General features: G+C 40.8%; 1 protein-coding gene across 1 annotated transcript in view; it reads right to left on the bottom strand.

Moving 5' to 3' along the window:
- The window catches only part of GPR19 (G protein-coupled receptor 19), a 41,024-nt gene extending 34,592 nt beyond the window's left edge, over positions 1-6,432 (bottom strand). Inside the window, exons 1-2 of the mRNA XM_049625079.1 lie at positions 6,153-6,432; positions 4,987-5,075 (exon numbers count right to left, since the gene is read on the bottom strand). The gene's annotated coding sequence lies outside the window, so the exon portion shown is untranslated. The remainder of the gene's footprint in view (positions 1-4,986; positions 5,076-6,152) is intronic.
- Positions 6,433-10,001: the final 3,569 nt, after the last annotated feature.

Here is a 10,001-nt window from a genome sequence, read left to right on the forward strand (position 1 = left end):
CTAGAACCGATACATGAATTCAGCAAAGTCACAGGATATAAAATCATTGTAAAGATATTGGTTGCATTTCTATACACTAATAGTGAAGCAACAGAAAGAGATATCAAGGAATCAATCCCATTTACAATGGCACCAAGAACCATAAAATACCTAGGAATAAACCTAACCAAAGAGGTAAAAGATGTGTATGCTGAAAACTATAGAAAGCTTATGAAAGAAACTGAAGAACACACAAAGAAATGGAAAAACATTCCATGCTCATGGACTGGAGAAACAAATATTGTTAAAATGTCTATACTGCACATTCAATGGAAACCCTATCAAAAAAGCACAAGAATTCTTCACAGAGCTAAAACAAATAATCCTAAAATTTGTACGGAACCACAAAAGAGCCCGAATAGCCAAAGTAATGTTGAAAAAGAAAAACAAAGCTGAAGGCAAAACAATTCCAGACTTCAAACAGGCAACAACCTCTTTGAACTCAGCCACAGCATCTTCTTACTAGACATGTCTTTGGAGGCAAGGGAAACAAAAGCAAAATGAACTATCTGGGACCTCATGAAGATAAAAAAGCTTCTGCACAGAGAAGGAAACAATCAACAAAACTTAAAGGCAATTGATGGAATGGGAGAAGATACTTGCAAATGACATGGCAGACAAACAATTAGTATCCAAAATCTATAAAGAACTTATCAAACTCATTGGGGCGCCTGGGTGGCTCAGTCGGTTAAGCGCCCGACTTCAGCTCAGGTCATGATCTCGTGGTCCATGAGTTCGAGCCCCGCGTCAGGCTCTCTGCTGACTGCTCAGAGCCTGGAGCCTGTTTCAGATTCTGTGTCTCCCTCTCTCTCTGACCCTCCCCTGTTCATGCTCTGTGTCTCTCTGTCTCAAAAATAAATAAACGTTAAAAAAAATTTTTTTAAAAGAACTTATCAAACTCAATACCCAAAAAACAAATAATCCAGTGAAGAAATGGGCAAAAGGCATGAACAGACACTTTTCCAAAGAAGACATCCAGATGGCTAACAGACACATGAAAAGATGCTCAACATCACTCATCATCAGGAAAATATAAATCAAAACCACAATGAGTTACCACCCCACACCTGTCAGAATGGCTAAAATTAACAACTCAGGAAACAACAGACGTTGGTGACAATGTGGAGAAAAGGAAACACTTTTGCACTGCTGGTGGGAATGCAAACTGGTGCAGCCACTCTAGAAAACAGTATGGAGATTCCTCAAAATATTGAAAACAGAGCTACCCTATGACCTAGCAATTGCCCTACAGGGTATTTATCCAAAGGATATAAAAATGCAGATCTGAAGGGGCACACCCCCCCCGCAGTGTTTATAGCAGCACTATTGACAATAGCTAAAGTATGGAAAGAGACCAAATGTCCACTGACTGATGAGTGGATAAAGAAGATGTGGTATATATACAATGGAATATTACTTGGCGACCAAAGAGAATGAAATCATACCATTTCATGGATGGTATTGGAACATATTATGCTAAGCAAAATAAGTTGGTCAGAGAAAGACAAATATATGATTTCACTCATATGTGGAATTTAAGAAACAAAACAGATGAACATAGGGGAAGGGAAGGAAAAATAAGATAAAAACAGAGAGGGAGGCAAACCATAAGAGACTCTTAAATACAGAGAACAAACTGAGGGTTGCTGGAGGGGTGTTGAGTGGGGGGAATGGGCTAAATGAGTGATGGGTATTAAGGAGGGCACTTGTTGGGATGAGCACTGGGTGTTATATGTAGGTGATAAATCACTAAATTCTATTCCTCAAACCATTATTACACTGTATGTTAACTGACTTGGATTTAAATAAAATTAAAAAAATAAAAATCTAAAAGCAAAGTAGGTGCTCAACAATAATGTTCCAGCACATTGAACAAACATGACTTTTGGGGACTGACTTAAGACAACTTAATTTTTATTCTCCACTGTCCGTCTAAAAACACTCTGCAGGGGTTGGGTCTTCTCCCATCCCCAAAAGAAAACCTGGGCAGTCCCATCCTTTTTCTGCTCACTTTTAGGTAAAAATAGCAATTAAAATATCCAGTCCTGTATATTAGTCACGATTTGCCCCTTAACTTAAAGTCCAGGCTTTCCCCCTCCCTCCTGTTTGTGCCTGCTACAGATAGGGAAGCTTACATTTTGGGTAAGAGTGTGCCACCTCTCTCTCCCTGATTTGTTTGTCTAGCGGCATTCCAAGAACTTCACTCAAATATCCTTTTTGAGACCCCTTTCCCAGTCACCACCTTGCCTTTTTATGCCCTTGATAATAGTGAGCATTCCAGAGTACTCTAATCCATTCTCACCCCCGTATAAATTGCGGAAGCCCTACCGAGTGGTCTGTCTGTGGTATTTCTTGTCATAGAATCTCAGGTAGGTAGCACTCCTATTTTCATATATTTAAAAAAACTTTTTTTAATGTTTATTTATTTTTGAGAGACAGAGACAGAGCATGAGTGGGGGAGGGACAGAGAGAGGGAGACACAGGATCCAAAGCAGGCTCCAGGCTCTGAGCTGTCAGCACAGAGCCCAACGCAGGGCTCAAACCCACGAACCATGAGATCATGACCTGAGCCAAAGTTGGACGCTTAACCGACTGAGCCACCCAGGTGCCCCTTCACATATTTTTATAACAGTTGGACTAAACTGTCACTGCTTGGGATTTTTCTATTTCTAACTTTCAACATACTTCCCTCCTTAACCAGAGTTCCCTATCCTCCTACCCCATTCCACTCCTCGCTTCTGCTTCATAACCTCTATTGACCCCTGGAGAGTCTCTGACTCCCTTCTCTCCTTACCTAGCCAATAATGTTGAGCCATTTCCCCAATGCTCTTGCAAATGACTAGACAAACGAATGTGCTTCTCAAGAAAAGGGACCCGATTAAAGACAGGTTACCTTATGTGGCGGAAGATATTTCTGGCCATTACTGCTACATTTGGAGTTAGCCATCCAAAGACTGAAGTAATAAGGTGGTTTCAACTTCTGAATCACTTATATCCCTAGAAGCAAGAGTTGTCCTACTAAAAAGTCACTTATCTCTTAGAAGCTCAAATTCTTGACCCAGACATGCCATCCCTCCTGTTCCAAGTGATTTTCTATTCACTAAAAGGCTACAAAAATAGGCTTACATCTCACCTTTGTCATCTGTTACTACCAACAAAACTACTTGTGTAGTCAAAGCAGCCACAACCCTGATAGGATTCATGGCCAATGGCCTGCTGCATACTTCCCCACATGCACCTTCACATCATACACTTCAGTGAGGCCATGATGCCCCCCCGACCCCGAACTAATGGAGCAGAGTCAGGAAGGTAACCCCACCCCACTACAGACATCAGCCCAAGATTTACCACATGGTAAAGCAATAAAGACATCATCATCTGCGTTGCCTGTCCTAGATCAAAAAATCAACTTGGGAGGCTCGAAGTCCTCTCTCTCTACAGCAAGACCCATTTATTCCTGGGGCCTATATTATTGACCTCATCACTTTCCTCTCCCCAAATCAAGATGCTTACCACACTCTTCTCATAGTGTCCTCTTTCCTGAATATAGCTCACTATGCCCTACTCATTTGCCCATCTCAAGCACTAGCCTTTATTCCTCTAGAAATTTTTCAAATATATAGCTATACAGATGGGTAGTCTTAAACCACAAGTCTAATTTTCTTCTTCTTCTAGAGAGAACTCTTAAAGCAGCGGTTCTTTTCTTTTTTAATGTTTATTTATTTTTTGAGAGAGACAGAGACAGAGTGCAAGTGGGGGAGGGACAGAGAGAGAGGGAGACACAGACTCTGAAACAGGCTCCAGGCTCCAAACCATTAGCACAGAGCCCAACGTGGGGCTCAAAACCACAAATCACAAGACCATGACCTGAACCAAAGTGAGACGCCCAACTGACGGAGCCACCCAGGTGCCCCTTAAAGCAGTGGTTCTTAACTTTAGTAGCAAAATGAAGAGCTTTAAAAAGTACTGATGTCCAGACCCCACTACCAGAGATTCTGATTTATAATTGGTCTAGAATGAAGCCTCGGGATTTTTTTAAACCTCCCCAGATGATTCTAATGTGAAAGCAACATAGAGAACCTCTCTTAAATACAGATGGCCCAATGCTACATAGGGCTTCCATATTTGAGGGGTAGATGGCATGCATAAATGTGGGAGGCTCAGGGAAGAAATTCTCATTTGATGATCATAAATTACATATGTTCTATATAGTAATTCATGCAGCCATCTCAACAGTACCTCATTTCATCTTTACAATCATCCTATGAGGTAGGCACTGTTATTCTTATTTTACAAATAGGGAAACTGAGGCACAGGGAGGTTGCATAACCGACTAAGGCAAACCCCAGGTCCGATTTCCAATTCCACACACTTTCTGTGACACCATACTGAGATGTCAATGCCTCCTACAGCTGGATGATCCCACTCCCTAAAATAAGACACCCAGGCTTTATCCCAGAAATACTATTCTATTGCATCCATGAATTTTTCTTGGAACATTTTTCCATGAATTGCATACATATAGCCCAGCTACTAGGCTATACTTTAAGCTGCCAAAATGAAGTGAAGTGCTCCAAGGGAGAGCTCCTTGACAGGGGTCTACTTCTTTTTTTTTGTTTTTTTTTTAATTTAATGTTTTTTATTTATTTTTGAGACAAAGCATGAGCGGGGGAGGGGCAGAGAAAGAGGGAGACACAGAATCTGAAGCAGGCTCCAGGCTCTGAGCTGTCAACCCAGAGCTTGACACGGGGCTCGAACCCACGAACCGTGAGATCATGACCTGAGCTGAAGTTGGACGCTCAACCAACTGAGCCACCCAGGCGCCCCAACAGGGGTCTACTTCTTTATTGAAGTACTTCCATTCCACCGTGTCACTCCACGAAATCCACATTGCATCCCGGCTGACATACAGGGTGGGTGGGAGGTGGCAGGGACCAGGGGACTTACTGGGAGAGAGAGTCCTGCAGGTGTCTGCGTGGTAGCTTTCAGACGTTGCAGGACAAAAATCCAATGCTTGTGCAGGTGTCCCATGTATCCTGAGAAAGAGGTAAGATTAGTCAGTTCTCTCAAGACAGTTCCCAAATTCCTGACTCCTGTTACTTTAACTGTTCTTTCTAAGCCTAACCTCAGCCCTTGTTCACAGCTACGCGTTTCAGAATCCTCCTTGTTCCACCCATTTAGGGACTTCCCAATTTTCACCTTACGAATCACGGCCTCATCATTTCTGCCTGTTTACAAACATGCACAGGTTCACACTATTTTCGGGAAAACTTCTTCTCCTTCCCAATTGTCCTGTCTTTCTAGTCTCACCTCTCGCGTGTGCTGTATAGTTACTGCCTTCATTTACCTCTCAAATTTTCCCGTCTCCTTCCCACTGCATTACCTCAGTTCAGCAGTCTCCCATGGGTTCCAGTAAAGAAAAAAAAAAAAAAATCTTAGCCCCCTCAGATTTATTCCTTTAAGTCGCTCCCCGGGTTATCTTTCCAAACACATAAAAGTCATCCTTATTTTAAAACCTTGATCCGCTCTCTCACGCCCACTCCTTTATTATTGGATTCGCTGAAACCCTCCTCTCACACAGAATTCACACCCAATATACAAGGGAAAGAAGGGACGACTACGCAGTCATACATTGTTATGACTGCAAAATCTTGAAGAACATAGCGGTGTGTGCTTGACTCCCTCGGACCTTTCTGGAGGGCCAAATTTGGTTTACTACTAACCCACAGAAAGTTTCAAAGTTTCAAACCTTGTTCCCGCGAAAAAGGATTTAGTCAGGCGCATGCGCAATCGTGCCCTTGGAAGTGCCGCTTTACTCTCGGGCAGATCTCGCGTTGTTTGGGGAAGCGCCCAAGAATAGCAAATTTTGTGCGGCGTTGTGAGGCCTTTTTTTTTTTTTTTAAACCCTCCCAAGCCGGGTGGATTAGTGTTGTGTACAGAAGATCAAAACTGCGGCGAGAACAAATGAAGCCGGTATAACTAGCTGACACACTAGCGGCAGTTCTCGGGGGTCGAGGTATTCTACGGAATTCTCTGCAAGGCCCCAAGGCTGCGACACTCAGGAACCAAAGCCAGAAATAAATAAAAGTAGAAAAAGCCAACCTGTTTATCACCTCAAGAAGCAGCGTTTTGTTTTGCTTCTCCTCTTTTCGCTATACGAAAAATCCCCCATTGGCTACCAGGCCACCGCTTTACCCTCCTGCTGTCAGTGCGCCTGCGCGGCGTTTGTTTACCAACTCCGGCGACCGCTCTGTCCCGCTTCCTGGGCGCCGGCGTTTAGTCTTGATCTGTAATTCATACTGAAAATCATGTTTTCAGTCAGGAAGGCGGACTGGAAGTTAAGAACAGGCCATCTTAAGTGTAATTCCGAAACTAGCGAAAATACGAACGGTAATGAAAGCCCTGAAAGTTAGAAATCTTTGCCTTGTCAGACCTGTCGTGGAAGAGCTTTAGAATGAACGTGACGAAGGTGACAGCAGCACTCTCTCCATTACTGAGAAGTGACAGGCAGCAACAGTAAATCCAAAAGCTCAGGTAGTATTTAGGTACATATTTAAAATATGGGCTCTGTTATGGAAAAGATGCAAATAAACCTAGCCCCAAGGCCGTCTTGCTCGAGCAATGCCTCAGGATTAAGACTGACTTTTGAAGCAAAGTCAAAAGGCAGCCATGCAAATTTAGAAACCAAAAAGAGAGGTAACTCTAGAAGCAATAGCCATCAAAAGCACAAACCAATAAGCAAATGTTAAAAGGTGGTTTTAAGTTCCCTTCGGAATCCGTTTCAGATGGTTTAGAAGTCTGTGATACTAAGAAAAAAATGAGAAGACCTGGTGGAACTTAATGTTATGACTGGATCTGTTTGGGGAGAAAAAAAAAAAAAAAAAAAAGGCAGGCAAGCTGATTTTTTTTTTTTTTAAAGTATCTTTATGGAAGAATTTCTAACGATGCATTTTAATGTGCTCAGATGCAAACTTACATAACTGGTAGATTGAGCTAAACCCGAATCTTAGAACTGTTATAAAAACATAGATGTTAGTAATTTGGCAACTTTATTGCGCTCTATTTGTTAAGTTTTAAATGATGAATTTGAAGACTTGGATTTGGGACAGAAGAAAATTTCTAGAAAGGAAAGTGTGATTTTTAGGTAGCATGAAATTAAGTAGAGAAAAACGTATGGATGTGTGCAGGTGCGGCCAAATTTTGAAGGCTTTGGACAGTTTCCAGCAAGGTTCACATAGAACCTCCATTTTAAAAAGCTAGCCCCTGGATTTTTCTATGTTCAAAATGATAGTAAAATTTAGTAAATCTTGTTAGTTTGGATACTCTACCTTTTAAAGCAAATTTGTGCCAAAGTCAGAAGTGACTTCAAAATCCTGCTCTGTTATCTAAAAGTACACTTATTTGGTTGAGGAAGGTGATAACCAGTTTTCGAAGCCAGGATTGAATTGACATTTTCTTCATGAAGGAAAAGAAATGTAGATAAGGTGAATTGATTCTTTGTTCACCTTAATGATTAAGACTGAGTCATAAAGACGGCTCGCTTACTTTGTCAAGGCAATCAACAACTGTAAAACAAACTGAATACTTTTATTGCACTAGATGAGATGGCTCTAATGAAAATTAAGTATGGGAATTGGGTGAAGAGTTGATAAAGAACTGTGAATCCTTTGAGGCTCCTCGTTCATTTATATGTGATAAAAATGTTAGTGTAACACTGGTAAGTGGTCACATAAAGTTTCATCTTTGTTCCCGGAAAAAAATCCTTTGATGAGTAAAAGAAAGTCATTAGTGGGTTGGTTATCCATTCAGTCTGTCACATGACTCAGGAAATAGACTTACCAAAATTTCCACAATCGGCAGCTGAAAAAGCTACCCATACAATTTAAAACAAAAAAAGTTTTTTAGCAGTATTCTGGGCAGTGTGTCCTGTAACTACCCTGACACTATAAAGCAGTGAAAACCTGTTGTCATTTTTTATCCACGTATTTTTGTGAATCTGGGTTCTTGAATTATTGTGACCTCAAGACACATAAGAAATTGATGAACAATGAATCTGATATGCATTACCAATTACTCAAAATTGGTTGAATCAAAAGAATATGATCTTATTAACTGAGTGATGGAAATCTTTTTCAGGATAGAAAACTGTAAGAATTTTTTTTAAGTGTTAAATACTTATATAACAGCCAAATTGCAGTGTTTGTGCATGAAACCTTAATGATAAAATAAGGGACTTCAAGGAAATTTTGCTTCTGCTTCTAACTCTCCACTCTTCAGTGTTGGGAGTGATTTTAGCACTCTTGTCATACCTACAAGAATGTTCTCATCAGAAGGAACTGATTAGCAAGGGAGGGGGGTGGAAATGGAAGAAAAAAGGGTGAACTTCAGTTGTGAATATTAAGCAATGCCCATTGAGGATATCTTCTCTGCTGAAGCACCCTTCTGCTAGGTGACTCTGCTCTGACCTCCCTCCCACCCCCGTATTTGCATGGCTAGCTGCTTCATTGCATTTTAATCTCCGATAAGGAAAGATGCCTTTCTGTTCTGCCATCCTCAACATATTAAAGATTCGTCTATCATAGTCACAAGATGGCTGCCATAGCGTCAAACATCATGTTCTTCTATCAAATGTTCCAAACAAAAAGAAAGGGATATGGCGGGATGGGGTGGGGGTTGGGGTGGGAGGGGGGTGCTAGGTAAGCTTTCTCCTTGTGGCCTCTCTCTTATCAGGGTGAAACATTTTCCCATGTGACTTAACAGACTTCCCTTTACATTGCTCAGAACTGTATCATATGACTACCCATAGCTGAGAGGAAGGCTAAGAAACCATGTACAGGGAAAACAAGGTTCTTCAAAGTGATGTACTAGAAAATAACAGGACTTAGAGAAAATATAGGTTTAGGAGCAGACCCTCAAAATTACGCAACTTTGTTACTTGAGGACAATAAAAGTTACTATGCTAATAAAAAATAATACCAATTAAATCTCCACTGGCCTTTGTATTCAACCTCACAGTCATCTTTTAAAGCTATACTGCCCAATATGGTATCCATTAGCCATGTGTGGCTCTTGGGCATTTAAATGTGTGAATCCAAAAAAAAATTAAAATAAAAATAAATGTGCTAATCCAAATTGTGATGTGCTTGCTGTAAATGTAAAATATACAGCAGATTTCAAAGACTTAGTATGAAAAAAAGAATGTAAAATATCTCATTAATAGTTTTCATGTTGATTATATGTTGAAATATTTCACCTGTTTCTTTCTACTCTGCTTTTTAAAAATGTGGCTACTAGAAAACTTAAAATTGTATGTGTGTCTCATATTTCTATTATATAGCATTTCTTTAGAACCTTTAACCCTGGGACATGGGCTTCCCTCTTGTAACATGTAGGTCCTAGAGGACGCTGCTTCCAACTAAAAGCAGTTTCATCAAAATTAAAAATACGATTCAAGGGGTGCCTGGGTGTCTCAGTCGGTTAAACGTTCGACTCTTGATTTCAGCTCAGGTCATGATCTCACGATTCATGGGATCGAACCCCACATTGGGTTCCTTGCTGAGTGTGGAGCCTGCTTGGGATTCTCTCTCCCTCTCTGTCTGCCCCTCCCCCTCTCTAAAAATAAATAAACATTAAAAAATATATGTGATCCAAGATTTAGCCTTCTCAATCAGCACCCCCCCCCCCACACACACACACACACAGGAGAAAATGCTTTTATACTTTCATTTACACTGGGCAGTTTCACCATATAAGTTACTATTGTGAAAAACTGAAAGACTCTTGAAGCTACCAAACCTCTATTTATCCTAAGGAAAGGCATTCTCGAGAAATTGTCTGCTTTTTTCTTTTCTTTTTTTAATAATTCTTTTTTCTAAGTTTATTTATTTATTTTGAGAGAGAGAGGGAGAGAGAATTTCAGGCAGCAGCATGGAGCCCAATTTGGGGCTTCAACTCATGAACCG

This window comes from Panthera uncia, chromosome B4 (assembly GCF_023721935.1).
Source record: "Panthera uncia isolate 11264 chromosome B4, Puncia_PCG_1.0, whole genome shotgun sequence".
NCBI lineage: Eukaryota > Metazoa > Chordata > Mammalia > Carnivora > Felidae > Panthera > Panthera uncia.